Source organism: Buteo buteo, chromosome 7, assembly GCF_964188355.1.
Source record: "Buteo buteo chromosome 7, bButBut1.hap1.1, whole genome shotgun sequence".
NCBI lineage: Eukaryota > Metazoa > Chordata > Aves > Accipitriformes > Accipitridae > Buteo > Buteo buteo.
This window is the reverse complement of record NC_134177.1, coordinates 47,723,191-47,742,710: the sequence shown is the minus strand read 5'-3', so window position 1 is coordinate 47,742,710 and position 19,520 is coordinate 47,723,191.

Sequence of the window (19,520 nt, the reverse complement as noted above, 5' to 3'; positions counted from 1 at the left end):
AAAATAGAAAGATGGGTCTGCAAGACAGGGACACTTGGAAAGCCATACTGTAAGAGTGCAAAACCTCTTTCCTTGGCAAAAAGATACATACTGTTAATTTCCTCATCGGTTACTGCCATCACACACAAGGCAACATAGTTCCTCTCATTTCTCCAGTTCCAGTGTAAAACTGGCCAATTTTTTTTTTCTTCCTTCGCTTTCAGGGTTCAGACTGGCAAAGTGCATGTTAAGGTTAGAGGCCTTGACGAACTGTGGAGCAACTGGAAAGTTCTCCTAGGTTACAGTATCATTTACCGACAGATCTTTAACTCAGCTGATGACCCTATTACTGTCCATGAAGTCAAACTCCTCTGCTTACAGGTTTGTTAAGAGCAGTCTTCTAATGCACACATTCCCTTGGCCTTTAGGGAGGGAGCATAAAACCCACATACACTTTTGCATGTTTTCAGGAGACTAAGACTCTGGGTGGTTGCCAACACAGCTGAAAAAAGGATAGATGGATGTTATTCCTCTGCAGAATAGACACAATACAGCAGCCTTTCTCCTCCATCCCCTTTGAAGTACATGACAACGCAGAGGAGACAATGAAAAAGATGGAAATTTGATGTGAACGCACCTAGGAGTAATCAAGAAAAGATCCTCCTCTGCAATTTGACCAGAAAAGCACACCATTCTTGAAGGAAGGAACTGCCATCTAAAAGGAAGTTCATTCAGAGTAAGGGAGGTCACAAACATGCAGCATATGGTGTATCCTACACCTCTTCCTTATACAGACACTCATGGGGTTAAGAGAGATGATATAGTTGATCCAATCTAAAGGTATAGTGTGGCTGAGATGGAGAGCCAAGTCCCCTGTTACCATCCTCACTCCCACTGTTTGTGTTGCGCCAGCTCCAGGTTCATCAGAACACTTCATGAGCTAATTCAATCATTCAACCCAGCAGAAAACCAGTCCAAGTGAAAAAGAAATGGATTTGCTCTCTTCTGGGCTAGTAAGCCAAGTCAGCCCAGAATAGAATCTGAAAAGCCCAGGAGCCAATGGAAGGAGAAGGAAAGAACTGGGCAGCACTCAGAGCAGCAACCAGGAAAGGAAGACGACCACTTCTGCTGGGCAGCAGTGAGTGGCTGGTCTGGTTCTTAGCATGCAGTGAGACTACCCTTGAATGGAGTCAGTTCCTCAGTCTCACTCTGCACAAAGCATGCTGATTAATTAGCGCACATCAAATTTGTATCATACCTCATTGCCCAGTAACTTCCAACAGCTGACACAGCTCTCACCACACTGGCAAAGCTTCATAAACCAATAGGGTGACAGGGATGATTGCCATCAGGGAAGCTGTCCCTGCCTTGAAAAAAAATATAATCAGAGATGTCTTCCTTCCAGAAAGGTGGTGGGATGCAACTGCTATATTCTCTGACAGCTACCCACTGGGGTGGAAAATGTTTTCTCTGTGGGAATGCTGCTTTTGGCAAGGTGTCAGAGAACAATGCTGTCACCAGCCGTGGCCACACTCATGTTTTCCATCTCTCTTTCTATATTTTGTTCTCACATAGTTACTTGCATCCTTTATCTGGCTGCAGCAGGAGCCATTTATCTCCTGTGGTACACTGCTTCCCAGGGCGAGACTGCCTCTGCCTCTCCCTCTCCCTTCCCCCTCTTCCTCTCTTCAACAGCTTGAAAACCATATCTTAATTTCTATAAAGTAACTGAAGGCCTTGTTCTCTGCCATCAAAAGAGTCTAAAGGGCTTGCTGTGACAGATGCTGGACAGTCCTGATACTGGAAACCTCTGTACTGCTGCCAGCCAAAATTCTGCTTGTGAAGAGACTAAGACTGTATCTCTCCACCACTGCTCTCCGCTGCCACCGCCAAAAGAGCAGTGAGAATAAAGCAGGATCCTCAGGGTATCAGTACTGAAAGCAACAAAGGAGTAAAGAAGTGAGAACAGAAGCTAAAATGAAGCACTGAAGAGCAGGCAGTAGGATGAGTAATGGGGGTGTGTGATGTGTGGTGTTGTATATGCACCTGGAGTTTTGGTACACATGGGTCTATCCCATCTACGCTCCACTTACTCTTAAATTGGGGTGTGAGAATAAATTTAGTGTTGCCCACAGGTGCTTAACTGCTTCTCATACTGTGCCTTTTCTGCTTGGCAAGGAAGCGCTATCTCTAGCTAAAAGCTGAAGGCAAAGCTGTCTGTGATTTTTCTGCACAGACTAACAGGTCAGTCTGTGTTGCCTCCCTCTGGTGAGGAAACTCCTCAGAGTATTTTTGCATCATTGTTTTCCTGCCATTGCTGGAGCAGAGCCGAAGCACACTGGCTGACCTCAAAGAGAACTCAGTTCAGGGCTCCTACTTCTACAACATTAATGACTGAGTTTTGCAGATATGGACATTTCACCTTAGCAAACAGTGGCCTGACAAGGACTGGCAAAATGGAGGAGCTCAGAGAGGAGCCGGCACGTACCTGATTTCCACATCATCTGCTGTCTTCCTGCAAACAGATGACGTTCAAGCACAGCCAGGTGGCAAGCACACGGGAACACTTGAAAGTTTCAGAGCAAAAAATGTGGCAGGCTTTTTATCCCAGCAGGCATCTGTTCATCCTCCTGCTGACTCTCCATTTCCCAGTGACCTGCAAAATGCCTTCTTTTGGAGAAGGCTCCCATAGAAAGGCTTACCACATGAGTGTTTATTGTTTAAGAGTTTAAGTCCAGAGAAAGTATGTCACAAATTCTGTCCTTTCTGGCAATCTCTAAACATCTCTAATATTTAAACGGAGCGTCTGCATGGGTGTGCACTTCATACTGATGAGCAAGAGGTTACTGCTGTGCGAGGGCAGTTTGCTCATGAGCCTGCCAATTTTTGTAGCAAGTCTGCATTGGATCTGCAATAGAAGAACATTATTGTTTATATTCCTCCAACAAAGCAAACATGCACTCTTCAAATTATGCCAGTCCTTCCTCAGCTTATCCTAGTCCTTACTGCAATTTATATGCCAAAATCATTGCTATTTCTCCCCCTGGCATTCCAGCTGGGAGTGCTCTGGGAAGGTACAGAATCAATTTTCCCTGCAAGAAGTAGGTCACGTGGCAGTATCTTTACTTCCACCCATTTGTTCTTTGCAAAGCCCCATCCTAATATCCTCTTGTCCTCTGCTGATTCTGATGGGGTTGGCCTTTTTCCAGTCTGTACTGGGAAACTGGCTAAAAAAAGAAAATCAACCAGCTTCTGCTTGTTGCCAGATGCTGTGCTTTGTAAAGATGGCTTGGGTGAGATCCTGCTGGCCAAGTCAGTAGGAGATTTGCCAGTGATGTACGGGATGCTGCATCAGGCTTTTCCTGCAATAAGCAGTCTTGGCATTTATTACAGAAAGCACCTTGTCATACTAACAACCACCACCACCAGGACTTGGTTCCAAAGGAGTCTGAAATGCGCTGTACAGACTGGACATAGAGGTCCAATAGATAAAGGGTGGGAAATGTTTCTTTCTTACTCATTTCTAAGACAGCAGTTTTCTTCTTTTTCATGCTGGGCCAGATGCTTCTAAAACTACGGGCATAACCGCTTAATGCGGTAGCCCAAGTCGCTTCAACCATTTTGTCAGAGACATCCTCCTTGCGCTAGTCACCTTCATCCCTCCTCTGCCTCAGTTATCCTATATGCAGAATACAGCTAATAACAACCCCTCAGGTAAAGCACCTTCTGTTGACTGTCTTGCCAAATATGGCAGTCAGCTTTTTTGGTGACAGACTATTTTTTACCCCGTGAATTACTGAGCGGCATCCGGCATAACTGGGAGCTCTCAGTACTCCTATAATAGAAGAAGTACTTGTAACACTGGCACCAATCATAAGGCAGCATGCCATCCTAACCACCAGCTTAACCCATCAGCTCTCAGCACATTCACAGGTTTAGGCTTGGAATCTTGATGACTATAACCGACTGCCAGGATGCATGTCCTGCTGTTTGGACATGACATTTTGCCAGCCTACATTGCTTCTTTCCCCCTGCTCTGACAGGTTCCAAGCTACCAGAGTTTAAGCAGCAACCTACAAGATGGCTCAAGCCTTCCACTGGGAGACCATTTCCTATGCCATCAAGCGGTGCTTGGCATCTTCCACGGCTCACTCCTGCTTGCTGTCATTCGTATTCCAAAATTAATCCTCTAACCAATGAGGAGATGAAGTTAGAGAACAAGATTCAAAGTTCTAGGTTGCTGCCAACAAGACAGCTTGGATTAATCAGCATACGTCTTTAAAACATACTATAATGACTGGCAGTGTCAAAGCGGAGCTGAAATACACCGTTTGTGAAAGTACTGGATTAAGTAGGCAGCTTCACAGCATCAGGCAAAGCAGAGGGAATGACCGCATCACTGAAATGCACGTGTCCACTTGAACTCCGACTCAAAAAGATGCGTAAGTCTGTGTCCAAATTTGCATCTGATTGGCTTTGTTCTTAAAAACAGATACTCCTGAGTGTTTTGCTGTACTTCAGCCTGACACAAGAAACATAGACACGCAGTGCCAAAGCAAGCACAAACCACATCAATGCACATGCAAAAGACCAGAGGCTTTGCACTTACTGTGTGAAACTTGATTACTACCAGAAGGCAAGTGCACATGCAAAAAGATTGCTAGTGCCCTCAATGTGATTTGCCTGTGTGTTGCGTGCTGATCAACACAGCACGTTGCAGTCATAATTCCAGAGCCCTTAAAATCAATTGCGCACTACGATGCAGCGTATTGGCTGCATACGGTAAGTGCTTCGCTGTTGGATTTCCTTACTTCAGGTTTGTTCCCCTTTGGATGTAATTTCTAAGTTTGTTCTATTTTATGAACTGTTTTAGTTCCTTGAGTCTCTTTTCATTCACATTAGCAGACCAGTCAGAGCAGGGACTAGCAATTGGGCTCTGGTCTTCCCTCTGCCACTGACTTTCCAGCAATCATTGGGCAAGTTGTTGAATCTCTGGGACTACTGAGACTTAAAGGCCCTTTACACTCTTCTGCCAGAACTGGGGTGACAGGAAGTGGATGTGACTTCAGTTTGCTGTAAGGCTTCTTTAAAAAGCCAGGATCATATAAAGAAAGAAGTAGGTTCCTACTCCACAGTAGCTCGGATATGTTATTGGATTCTGTGAAGTGATCTTCCTGGACAGCACTGTTGATGACTTTTACATTTGGAACAACAAATAAGCATTGCAGAAAAGAAGCTGATACATCAGAGGACTTTCCACATTCCAGCCTTTGGAATTTACTCCTCTGCAGGGAAGCCTGGGATCATGTCTATCATCTCCCACTAGCCAGCATCTGAAAACAGATGCCTGTCTGTTTACTCCCATCAGCCAGAGGAGGTATCCCTCCAAAGCTGGTGGGGCTGTACCTGGATGAAACCGGTGTAAGAAGAGTACAGGAGTGCAGCCCACTGATTGTGGAGTTGTTCTGCTCAGTTGAGGAATGGGATAGGCTCCCTTTCTTGTCACAATCATCTGGCAACTTGGTAAGTTTCAGCTGACCTTTCCATTCTTTGTTAAGTGTCACCATCCTTCCTCCCCTCAAGAGACATTGAAAGTGAAATACCATTTTTCCTTGCTTTTTTCAATAGCTTGCCTTTTCTCTCCCCTTCTTTCACCAATAGCTTTTATCAATCCTCTCCATGCCTTTTTCTATATTACCTTATATAATCTTTCTCTTGCTGCACTAGTCATCGCTTTTCCCACTATGGTCTTGCCATTCAGGATAACAGGAGGACTGCCTTTCATGCAACTTCTTCCAGTAGTGTTTTAACATCAAGTTCCCAGGCAGAGGATCTGAGGGGAGTGAAAAGGTGGGAGAGCTTGGAAGGTAGGAAAAGAAACCTAAATTCCATCACGTGAGTGTGATGAAATAAACAGAACCATATGGCAAATCTGGTCAGCATTCACTACATCTTACAGTCTCTGACAGGAGCGTGCATGTGTCTCTGTGTGGCCGGTACTGTTTGCCCATTAACATCCATGGGTGTGCCCATGTGCATTTGTGAGCTGAAGCACGAGCTGGGGAATCCTCACCTGAAATAAGTTCTTTCTAGACTTGTCTTAAGTCATACTCATTTCAGACCTTGAGAAAACACAACCTACTAAAATGAACTAATCTAAAAGCAAAGTAATCCACTGGAATTTATGCAACAAGGATTTAAAGAGGTGCCTTAGGTGCAGAAAGACTTTGGATAGTTTAAGTAACAAGCCGATTCTAAAATGGGATGAGTTGAGCGCACATGAACAATTGCTGCTCAGATGAAGTTTTACAGTCTGATGGCATGTGAAATTACAAGATTTTGGCAACTAAATGAGCATAAACATTCTAAATATTAAAAATCAGTTATGTTCTTAGTGACTTACCTTGGTCATTAGTTCTAATCTGCAAAGCTTATTTGAAAACAGCTGAAGATAACAATCACTTTGTGTGGGCTAATAGTCAAGAGTCCTCAGTTGTTTAACGTAACTGACAGGCAACTTTACCGTGTCATCCTTTCCTGGCACTGGGAATTATCACAACACTGAAATGACGATGGCAGAAAGCAACAGAGTGCATGCACAAGGCATGTGCCTGCAGATACATGTGCAATCACATACATCCACAGGCAGCAAAAGGAGCAACTCTTCCCCGATTTGTGCACGGTCTTTCAGCTCCTTCAGCCCCATTGACTCACCACAAGAAGGACTAACGGTCTCTGTTACACTTCAGGGTGCCAAGCCCTGTAAAGGGTAACATTTAAGAGACAGCAGTCGCTGCCATAGCTGCAGACTTTGTTGTCTCAATACTGATCTTGGATAACACTGAGGCCTGGTCATCCTCAGCAAATCACTATCTGATCGTGTGTCTGACAGCATTCCATGGGCAGTTCCAATTCTTTCCAGGTCAGAGTTCTAGCTTTTCAGGGCAGAAGGCAACCTGATACTCTGGCCTAGCTCCAGCTTACACAGGACTGCCAGCCGAGGGGAAGGCCTCAGCGATGGGACATTTTTTGTCAGCACCTGTCTCAAAGTGCTCTGTTACAGAAGAAGTGGAAAAAATCTACAGTCACTTCACCGAAACCAGTTCCTTAATCACATTTCCTCCTTAGCACCTGCTTCATCATGCACAGCATCTTACAATGTGTCTTATTATTAGCTATTATTTTCCACAGCACTTAGCTTACCCAGTCTGGGGGCCAGAGGTGACGCCACTGGAAATTCTGAGACTGGGGCAGAGGTGGGCAAAAGGGAAAAGTAACCGTGAGTCTTACCAGGCTCTGGTGCACTGTGAGAGTGACCCAGGCAGAGGGTCTCACAAGCAAACCCCTGGGAGGAAGGATGAAAACTTGCTACTGTAGTAATTGACCTTTGGATTTTGCATTTGAAAGGAGCAGGGTTGCCCACTATGGGAAGGTGACAGCTCCATGGTTAGCAACCTGACATCCCATCAGGCTGGGACACCACTGCATGCATCCATGGCTGGGAAGCTTTCCCCCGAGGAGCTGCCAAAAGACATGCAAAACTCCAACTAAAATGGCCAGTGCTTTGTTCTCAACTCAGCTAATTGCAGTCTGCCTTTGTCTTCATTCTAAGAAACACCTTTGCCAGGCATCTGGAGAGTTTCAGGAATGTCAAGAGACCAGTAGCATGCTGTTCTTGCTCATGCCTCGGGTGTAATCTACTGCTGGGTACCCCATTATCTCACTCAGCATTCCCCAAACACTTCATAAACTACTCCAGCTTCCATTACGGAATTCTTCAGGGCTCTTTGACCATTTATCAGGCCAGGGCTTGATAGTGGCTTTCCTGTCTGATAATGCTGGTTGATGAGCTCTTCAAGCATCCTTCACAAACCCTCCAACACATTCCTGTGTACCGCATAAAATTCCCACCGTTTGGATAGTGGCCTGACCAGTATGTTGGCTTGTCTCTTTTCCTGAGTGGGGTTCCCTTTTTCCTGGATGCTCTGCTTTTCTGGCTTGCTATTCTTCCTAGCCTGCTACGACCTGTCCCTCTCTTCCTTGTTCTACAGCAAACTGATTTCATTACGTCTCCTTTGGGAGGGAGATCGTGAGTGTTAAAACATGCTCACAGCCTATGGCAAACCTGTACAAATTTGATACAGTCCCAAAGAGAGAGCAATCAGCTCTCTTCCTTCAACAGGAAAATTTTAGCCGTTGGCTGCTGTGGTGTTTCGGCCTGTGTAACATAGGTGACGTGGTTAATGCTCATTAAATCACTGACTGTACCAGTAATTGGCAATAGAGTCAGACATTTACCAAGGGCAGCTATGTAATGTTTGCAGTGCAATTTCTGAAAGGTTGGGAAAGACTTCTACCAAAGACAGAACCCAGACCTTGCATATTTGCATTAAACATAATGGAAGGAATGAGCTGAAGCTCCTAATCAAGGTAAACATGCATATGCTATGCTGGTAATTTAAAAGATAACAGGGCAAATTCCAGTCTCAGCTATAATACTAGGGTAAATGTGGTGTTATTCTATCAATTCCTGCAGTTACTTGAGAATTACAGTTGTGTCTCTAAAATCAGAATGCAGGCCTTGGTCTTGATTTTGAAGATTACACATACTAAGTACTGGATTTATTAGGATGTTTTCCCAGCCAACTTCTGCTGACAGCAATGGCAGTTAGGTGTCTTTTCTTTGGTTTCGGGGTTTTTGTTTGTTTGTTTGTTCTGTTTCTTTTTTAATATCTGACCGTAAGTTAAACCAGAGCTCCAACGCTCTGTCATGAGAAAGGACAGGAAAACTGAGTGGGTGAGTGGAATATTGGGAGGGGCATGTTATAAGTACATAAGAAGGAATGTTAACAGGGAAACTAAAAATAAATGGGGGCTACAGATGAATCCTGATGTAACTGCTTTGACCTCAATGGAGTCATATTTTGTTTCCACTGAGCCATTGCCTCCAACTCTGGCTTCATATGTGATCCTTCATAAATAGCTAAACATCCTCTAATTCGCTAGTTCTGTTCTCCCTTTATTGCTGTTCAGGTACTTCTGAGCTAAAAAGGAAGCTATCATCTCAGCTGCTTATGTATTTACAGTCACAGAACTCGTGAGGACCATGCAGGGAGACTACGTTTCAGCTATGGCAAGCCACTGTAATAACAAGGATACCAGAGCATCATTTGGACATATAAACTTTGGCACTGAAAACATGTAAAACCTTATGGCAGATATTAAACTTAAAGGCCACTTCAGTATATTCCCAGAAACCAGTTGTTCAAACAATAAAAGGGGGGCAGTGGTGAGATACAATCTCAAGGTGATTACCCTCTCAAATTCTTAAACTGTATTACTATTGAAGTAAAACAATGCTAAGGACTTCTGATGATACACCTATCTATTTAATGTAAACCCGTTACAAGAATGAGCCTGAGTTTCCTGTTACTTAAGGCAGTACAAATGCACTGATACTACACTAGCATTCCTTGTTCTGGCTGTCACATGCAATAATTATGTCCAGACCCTTCACAAAGTTCTGCTTCTCCAACATTGAACTCCATTTCTCTGCTTAACTGTATTGTTTAAATACAGACAAAATAAAGGACTGACTCTCATTGAAGACAGTGGTATTTGGATGAATTGTAAGACCTTGACTTTAGTGTAGTTCAAGCATACATAAAGAAGTGGGAGTTAATCTCTAGCCAGCACCAACTGTCCTAGACCGTCTGAAGTTAGTGAAACTAAAAATATTTACATTCAGTGCAGAGTTGCTCCCCCAGCCATCTGTAGAATAACAGGATATAGCAAGTTGGTGATATAAGGACACAGGTAACTCAGCTTCCACATCAGTGCTTTGGTCACAGTACCATAAATACCGGACACTTCACAGATTATGATCTGGAACATGGTGAAGCAATCGGTGTCCAGGTGGCCTTTATCCAGCTACTGGGAATGCTGGCTGGTTAACCGACAGACCAAACTAAGCAGGAAGTGATTTTGGGGGGTGGCGGGAGGGTGCATTTGTATAGGCAGAAAGACAACATGCCATGGCCACTGCATACCCACCATTGTGCCTTGAGTTACCTGGCTGGGCACAGAGTTTGGTCCTCTATGATGGCTGGCATTCAAAAGCTGAGGTTTGTGTGACACCGGACGCTGACTTATCCGGGAGTGCACCGAATTCAACATTGAAAAATGGAAGCAACTAGAAACTGTCTCACTCCTCCTCAGGCAACTATTTGAATAGCAGTTCCCATGCTTTTACCAACTATTTGAACAGCTTCACACTAGTGAGTAATCACACTTTGCCTAAGCATAATGGTTCCCCCTGAAGGCCATTGGGGTGGTTTAAACTTGTGACCTTCAGCACTGTCATGAGCTTTGCACAGGAGTGAAAAAAAAAACCCCCACCCAAACAATTCTATAAAAGAGGATTGTTATCCTCTCATACAGGCCAATAAATGAGTAAAAAAGGAAGGTGTTCTTTATCTAGGCTTACAAGAACATTCACAAAAAGAGGGAGAGAAAAGCATTCTCTTCTCATTTGTGTTTTGCTTCATCAAAAACCTTTGATCCCAACTGCTGCTAAGCATTTCTTAGGCAGTACCCAAGTGCTAGTGCAAGCAACTGAAAGGCACTAGTCTAGAAGCACTGGACAGGCTAGCTGGACCCTGGTGAGACATTAATATCAGAGCAATGAACACTGAGATGCGGAGAGTGGCAGTGTGCTCACCAATGACCTTGCTTTGACTCATTTTATATAGAGCCAAACTAATCCCTGATCCCTTAGATACATATACCTCTTCCTGTGAGTAGATCACTAAGTTCTTTAAGAAAGCCAAGATTTTTATCCACATTTTACAGACAGGACAGAAACAGAGGCATTTTCTGAAGTGATCTGCCTACAGCACCACTGGTTAAGCTGCTGTATGAGAACTCATCTTTGTACAGTTCCCATTTAGTCCTCTAGCATCAGCCCTGAGCTTTGCCTCTATGCTGCTTCAGCATGTGCCCTGACAGCTATGAAAGGAGGAAACGGGGGGAGTGCACCTATCTGTCTGTCTCTTTCTCGCTGCACTAAGATATGTCCCTCAGCTAAGAAATATATAAGACTTCCCCAACGGAATTAAACTAATACAACTTCCTCATCCTTCAGCCTAAATTTAGAGAAAATATGGGGACCTTCCATACACTTCTGGTTTTAAACTCTCCCATGAACATCAACATCAAACCCTTCCAGAAATTCCTCCCCCCACCCCCCACCCTGTATTTAGAAAGGTGGGGTTTTCTTCTATAATCTGCAGGATTGTGGAACTGGCAGTTCCTTTACCTGTATCCTGTACGGCTTGGAACAGCTTGGGAGCTTTGCTCCAAATTAGCATTGCAAGTAATAACCAAAAGAGTTGAGATGCAGAGCAGAATAGCAGACATTTGACAACTGTTATCCTGAAATCAGTGGAATATACAATGCCTTTTTTCCAGCCCTGCTACTATATTCCCAATGAGCTCCTTACAACGTAGACCTGCACTGGGCTGCCCACACGAACAGTAGGCAGTCATATGTGGTGGTCAGCAGTATGTCTTCTACATCGTAGCTTGTAAGCAGAGGTGAGCTCACTCTTCTGTTACAAGCAAACCAGAAGCTACATGAATGTGATTAACCAGCAGCACCTAGTACCAGTAGTTCGGACCTGAAGCTTACCCTTCCCCAGAGTATACGCAGAGTAAACTAGGCTCTCCTCTAAAATACCTGGACCTATCTTCACAGATGTGCTAAGTAAGATTCAGCAGGCTCGCAGGCAGATAGTCTGGCTTGCACCACTAAGAAACATGCAACTTTGTTCTGAAGGTTTTTAGCAGTCAACAGAAATAGCACTTAGGAAAGGTCAGCAACTCATCTTTCTGGACCCAACAACAATAACAGGGCCAGCAAGGTTGTTCTGTGATGACAGCCACAGTGAATTATAACCTGCAGGGGCTGTGGGACAGCAGGAGCAAATAAAATGCGGTAATGTGAGTAGCAGCTTGGACATTGCGCTTTTTATGGCAAAGGGGTATTATTTTCACCAAATACAAACATACAAACAAACAGCCAAGAAGGGGGTGGGGAGGGGGGTGGGAAATGGACACACGATGCTATTACCGGCACAATGATTCTGCATTTTTACAAAGCAGCAATCTTTGTAACAAGATGCCCACTGCAACTTAGAACCACAGTGTCGCTGTGCATGCATTTGTCAATGATCAGTGAGAAACACTGAGGTCAGAAGGCCAGTGATTAGAAGGGTTCACTTTGAATGGACGTGCCTAAGCAAAGAGATTCTGGTAAACAAGTAATTAATCCAGTCTCTTAACCCCCACTTCTGAGCTGCATAGCACCTCACTGGAGTGTTGAAACGAATGGCTGAAGGTCCCAAGATGAAGATGTTGCCGAAGAAATTGGTAGCTTTGATTCTTGTTCCGACTCTGCTGTGGGTTTGGTGCCTGACTTCGGTCAAGTCATTCAAACTGCTGTTGAACTTGTTGTTTCTGGTCATCCACTGCTTCCTCTTTTCCCTGCTAGACATTACTCTCTCTTCAAATCTGCACCTATGGTCCACCCCTAGCAATTTAGGTCCCCTTTAGCACTTTCAGTAGAATTCTACCAAAACCAAATTGACTCTGAAACATTTTCCGAGAATTTTGGATCTGTTCCATCCACTGAAAGGAATAGGTACCTAATGTTCCCCACATCAATGGAAAAAACCAAAATCTATTAACATCAAGCATGAATGACTTTCCAAGTTGCAGGGTACTGCCTTGAGCAGATGCTGAATGAGATGCTTTCTAAACACTTAAACCCAGAGAACCCATGAGAAACCTGAATGCAGAAGGGGTAGCTTCAATAACAGAATAAGATAAAGAGAAAGCCAAAGGCCTATGAATTATAGTCATCACCTACAAAGGCAATTAAGATGGCTAGATTTAGGGTAAATCTAGGTACTCTTGAATGGCTCTCTGGAGGAAGCTCTCACTCCATCAAAAATCCAGAGAGACCTAGGGAGATGTAGACTTTTAAATGATGCACCCAAGCCTAAAATACGAATACTCCCACTTACAGCTACATTGAGAGGACCATGCAAAGCCCGGGAAGGTAGATACTGACTACATCCACACCCACTGTGCATGCCCATGCCGAAAAGCTCCTCCAACCTAATAAAAATATTATTGCTTATTAAATATTTTTCAAGATTCATATTGTACTCACTGTCTTTGTTATTGCAGTCTAGGGGGATTGGATGGAACACTATGCAGCTCAACTTTGAAATGTATGCCCTGACCCACACTCAGATTTTTGGAAGCAACTCCTGCTTTCCCCACAGATCAAACTGACCTCTCTCTGTCCCTCCTCAGCACTCCCAAACCACATGTTCAAAGCCGTCATTAATTTTAATCTCCCAGTCCACCCCAGGGCCTGTATAGCACTCAGCATTTGCCACATCTGAGGCATTACATTTTCCAAGTACTGTGAATCACCCATCAAGATGACCAGTAGACCGTTTTCTTGCTTTGAAAATCAGCGTTTCTTACAGGCTGATTCAAATCTATGAAATGAGCCTTCCCAATGCTCTCGATTACACTCCAGAAACTAGGACCACCACTCAACTCTTCTTGTGCCTTTCCAAGAACAAGTTGAATTTTTTTGAAAAAACACACCAAAATAAATCACCCCAAATTTTTCCAAGAAAAAGTCCATAGCCAAAACATTCTACCAAAGCAAAACTTCATTGGCACACTCTTTTCCCCCAGGGAAAGTGAGGAGTTCAAAAAGAAAGAGTGACAGATGTTAGCCACCTCACTTGATGCACCACTGGAAGGCACCCAATGTGATGAGGTGTACAGCATAAGCATCGCTGGAGAACGGAATGGAATGCAAATGCCTGAGAGCATAGCCTTTCAGAGTAAGACACGGCATATCTCTAGCATCTTGAGATGACAAAGTGATCAGAGTAAAGCCAAGAGAAGTAAAATCTGCTATTTGAGCTACAATCAACCAGCTAAATGCAATAATTGCAACTGCACTGCCTAGTTCAACAGAGAGAAGAGAGGGGAGGAGAGGGAGGGAGGGGAGGGAGAGAGAGAGAAGCCATTTCTCAGGAGAGCAACCACAAATAATGGTTTGTTTTTCAGCCTTTGATGGGAGAGATTTTAACTCCAGGATATCACGCTCTTTATAGTGCTGTCTAACAGGAGTAGGGGGCATCTCTCACATAGTGAATAGCTGAATGAGAAGGAAGATGAACTCTGAGAACTAGATATTTAAAACGTCAGACAGACTACAGACAGTCAGGCTGTGATATTTCCTTATGGAAAATATTCCCCTTGAGAAAACTCACTGCTTAAGTTTCTTTAAGGAGCTTGTAACAGAAGAAACATCCTGCAGACTATGGTGGCACATCCCTTTCAGGTGTCATGGGTGCAGGATTGCTCCTGGTCTACTAAGGCTCTGCCTCGGTGCTGGATATCACTGAAAGGGAGAGACAAGGAAAGTCTCGTGACCCCCAAAAAAATCAGAAAAAAACCAACCCTGTAGAAATTTTCAACAGGACACTGGGTACCATCCTGTATTCCAGACAGTAGAGGCAAAACGCAGACATCTGGTTACCTTCCCCGAGCAGCTCTGCAGCAGCCAGCAAACTGTTAGAAACAAAGCCCGCATCTTGGGAAGGTGAGAATTAAAGTCCAAATGAAGTCATCTTCCATGCCCTCCTCTTCCCCTACTCCTTATCTCACACAGAAGACTACAGCCTAAGAGTCAGGAATCTGTAAATTACACCATGGTGAAGAATGCGAATTATCCCTTTCCAATGGTACCTATGGACCCAACTGGGAATGTAATCAAAGTAGCGACGAAAACGCAAGCCAAACCAAGCTGAGCCAACATGAAAAATGCAAGCCAAACTCTGGAGCAAGCAGCGATTAATCTGGTATCATACTCCTCTCTGGTAACAGCCCGTGTTTAATCTGCAGGGCAATTGAGAGGTTTGTGTCAACAGAGGCACCACCATTTGGGCAAAACACAGAAGCAAGGAGCTTGCACTGACGCTTTTTGGACACTGTCACTACTTCTGTTTTGGCCCACTTACCATTTGGGAATGACTTTCTTCTGACATTCTAAAATTCTCAGTATTGCCTTCCATTGTACACAGTACCCCTCAGACCCAGTCCTGAATTATTGTCTTTGGGAGCTGTATCTCAGTGAGCAGCAGGGATATTCCTTCCTTATCGAGCCTTTCAGAGCTTTGGGGGAAAATATATACTCTGTTAATATTCCCATTCCACATTATTTACTGCATTCTTACCAATTCATTACAACACAAAATACATTCTGAAGGCTCTTAGAAGTAGCCTCTGCTGCTTAAACATATTGGGCACAACTATGAAAGTTAAAGTAATGCCCATAGGCCTCACTCACTAGATTTTAAAACCAGGTGGGACAATTAGATCATTTCATTGGCATTCCTAACCATGCTCTGCAGCCCACCAGCAGTCAGAAGGGTGCAAGTGATTCACAGCAGGCCCATGAAACAGTATGATCGTATACCATTCTCATCCCAAATTTAAAGGGAGCAGTGGCTGGCCATTTGCAAGAAAGTACATTCACTCATGAACCAAAATATCTTAGGAATGCCTGTTCTGGGCTGACCTCCTATGTAACACAAACTATGGAATTTATCCAGTCAGTGAGGAAATTCAATAAAGAATCAGGACTCCATCATACTTGAGGCAGTACAGAGCCAAGTCTGTCCCAGTCCTCAAGAGCATTCTGATTGTGTAAGGTGAGAGCTGACAGGTGGCAAGTGTAGTGGACAGGGAATAAGATGGAAAGAGGGTTTTACGTTTCAGAATCTGTGAACTGAAAATAAAAGATGATACCACAGTCAGTGTTGGCAGGGTGATGAGAAAGCCACAGGTGAGCTGACTTCTAAAAGGTCTGCGCTTCATCAGAGTTTGGCAAGAAAGCTGTGAAAAGACCAGGAAGCTCAGCTCAGCTTTGATTCAGTACTTGCAGTTATACTTTTATGGCCTGCAGGCAGTTCCTTTTCACATGTATTTTGTTGGTTGGGAAGAAGAGTTGAAAGATGACAAAATTGACAATTTGGGGACTGAATAACTCAGTCAGGGGAAATGCAGGGCAGAGTTCCATGCTGGATGGACTGCCTTCTAATTTTGTGCCGCGATGCAGATGGACAGATAAGAAACGAATCCTGAGAGCTGAATGTAATGTGCATTCATTCACTTGCAGCTTTCCCAGCTGAGCATGATACTATAGCAGGAGTGAAAACTGAGTTGTAGAATTACCTCTTATCAATGAAATTACAAAAGGGTGAGAAAAAAAAAAAAAGAAGATTAAAAAAACCCAAACAAACTCTCCTCTTGTTTCTGCCAGGTAGACTCATTAACAGTATCTGGATCTGTAAGAGGCTGAAATAACAAGCGAGTGAATTTATCCTCTGCACTTAATCAGCACAGCTGCAGCACTGACATGCATGGAAATGGAACTAAGCAAAGAACAGCAGCATTGACAGCCACGATGATTGCCAGCTGTCACCAGCTGTCTTCCTACAACCCAAGTAACTGTCACTGAATCCTCTCTGGAGACAGCACATGCTCCACAGATCGCCTTGTCAGTCATGCTGTGTTTCTAAGGGTAGGCTCAGCCTTCGACCACGTCACAATTTTCCAAAGGCAACAACTGGCTCCAAATGAAGGTTATTAACAGTCAAGAAGCCTTGCCTTCTCTCCAGAGAGGAGACTGGCTAAGTAAATGTGCAATGCAGAAAAGCCTCTGTGAGAAAGATCCCTTGCCCATGCAATAAAGTAGAGCAGGCATGTCTCTTGCGTGAATCTGGCAGTCAAGACAGAGGAAGCTACAGTGAAACAGCTCTTGGAAAAGCTGGTTTTGATAGCCCCATCATGGTTGTCCCACACCAAGAAAGGCCAGTGACAGCTAAACAGACAGCAAGCAAGAGTCTGCAAAAGTGTAAGGTGTCCAGTGTCCAAAAGGCAGCGCAAGGTAAGTATTACTGAACCTAGCTTCCATGGACTCTGTCCTCAGTCAAGACACAGCACAGAGGGAAGTCAAGCAGGATGTATCAGGCCGCAAGGATCTGAATGAGCAGTACTTCCTTCAGCAGTGGCTCCTAAGGCCACTTGCACACTAGCACCACCTCCTTTTGCACACTTCTGTCCCCTGGGAGCAAAGGTTACCATAGCCTCAGCAGCTGTGTGGGGCTGCCAGCTAGAGCACATCTAGAGAGTTATTTGGTTTTAAAAGAAAAATCTCCTCCCCAAGTGTTTTGTTTTACAACTCAATCACTTTATACACCTCCACAGAACTATGGACGGGACATTAACACCCTCCAATGCAGGTCAGAGCCTCTTAATCCAGACCTACTGCCCACAAAATAACTGTAATCCTTACCTACAATACAAGCCAAAGAAAGAAGCTGAGGAACGCAGCTAAAATGATACTGTGTGACTCGCCTCAAACATAGGCAGCCATTGTGACTTCATCACATCTTCCGATTCTCTCAAAACAACTCTCTGAAAGCCCTGATAGCGTAAAACTGCCCTAGGACCATAAATCTGCAAAGTGCTCTTGGTTGCTTGTCATATTCTAACTCCCTTACTTTGGATGCAGGAGCAGAGAAGTGGATGTTCAGTGCTATACTTTGCAAATACATACAAACTAAGCCAGGGTACTGGCATTTTGCCTGCAGGCCAGAAGCCAGCTACCGCCAAGTGCTAACTTAACTTTGACAAAGGCTGGCTCAGCCACTCTGGGCAAATCACTTCTCTCTTTCTGGCCTCAGGGTGAAGTACACAGGCAGACTTGCTCAGGCAGTGAAGCTAGGATAAGTAGTTCCTTCTCACTGCCCTATCCACCTTTCTCTTCACGGAGCTGCTACAATGGTCTGAGCAGTCACGGTATAAACTAGGTAACAGAGATAATCCCCAGGATGGAGGGTTTTTTTTGTTTGTTTAAAGAAAGCAAGCTAGAAGTAACATGTCACAGCACAGCCTCACTGACACCCAAGTTACCAAATCAGGAAGGCACTGAATTAAATGCAGGCCAAGGGCAAGCAGCAGAGAGCAGGAACTTTTTCACGAGAGAAAATGGATTGGTCCTGTCCTGAAAGAAATGGGCATTGTGATGATTTCTCTCTTCAGGCAGGGCTAGTTAGCTAAGAGCATACAGCTAGGATTTTAGTAACATGCTCCCTCAAATACCCTTTGCTGTCTCAAGGCCTGTGATGCTGACTTAACTCCTCTAGATAAATTTTCAGTTCCCACCTGTCTGTCATTCCCAGGTAGCTGATGAAACAAACTCTGGATCACGCATACTAGAAAGAAGTAAACTCCTACTGCCCTCGAGTATGTTCAGCTAACTAAACTTAGGACAAAAGATAGTGGCCAAACTGCCATATCGTCATAAAATACAGCACTTTGATTTTATACAGGTATATAATCTCGATTGGAAAGCTCCAAACACTAGCAAATACAGTACCGCCTTGGACAAGTTGTTCCAACAGCTGATTCCCCCCCCTGGAGGAAAAACAAACTTGTTTTTCAGTCTGAATATGCTTCATTTCTGCTTCCAAGCACTAGATGTCATTGTGCCTCTCTCAGATGGCACAAACAGCCCTCAGCAAGGATGCTTCCCCAGAGGTGCTCCGAAGGCACGACTGCAGTGTGTCTGAGTGAGCAAGATGTGGGCTGCCTGCCTCCTTTCTGTGGGGCTGGACTCACACACTGCCCAGTGTTAACACCACCCCGTGGGGGACACACCCAGCTTCCTCTGGTCTCAGCACCCAGTCTCTGATAGACACGCCATGTCATCATCCATGAGTGGAGCTCCCACAAGCTTTTGCAATCAGTAAAAAGCATCTCAACACTGAGCTCCAGGGAGCACGTTACACATTGCGTCTGAGGAGATGGGGACCGGTCCTAAGGGCTCTTGGACCATTTTAAGATTCCTTAAGGTTCTAGAGCAACCCCTGTGCTGTTCACAGGGCTGCAGTGAATTTCTCTCACATTGCCACAGACATTTGGCTGTTAGGAACTGTTTGCATCACCCTGGGGGCTGCCAGGATCCGTCCAGTTCTGTGTAGCGTCCTGAAAGCCAGTCCTGGATTATCCATCAGCTCCTGAGACATTCCTGGTGTGTCTGGCGCCAAGGGCTAGGGCCTTTGGTGGTGGGGGTTGGAATTTCCATACGGACAGGTGACTTCCTGTCAGCCCCACTAAGCCCCATTACATGCATTAGGGGCAAAGCGTGACAAAGTTTTCTGTTTAGCCTTCCTTTCTGTCTCAGACTTTTCCATGTGCTTTTTGGTGTGCCTCTGGGTCTTCCAATTTCCTTTTGGCATGCCACCGGGCCATTCTTTTGCCTTTCTGTGCTCCCAGTCATCCAGTTGTGTGTCACCCCCTGGCATTTCTCTTTTACCCTTCTGTCGCACTGCAAAGTTCTCCATTTGCTCTCTCGTCCTCTTAACACTACTTCTCCTTGC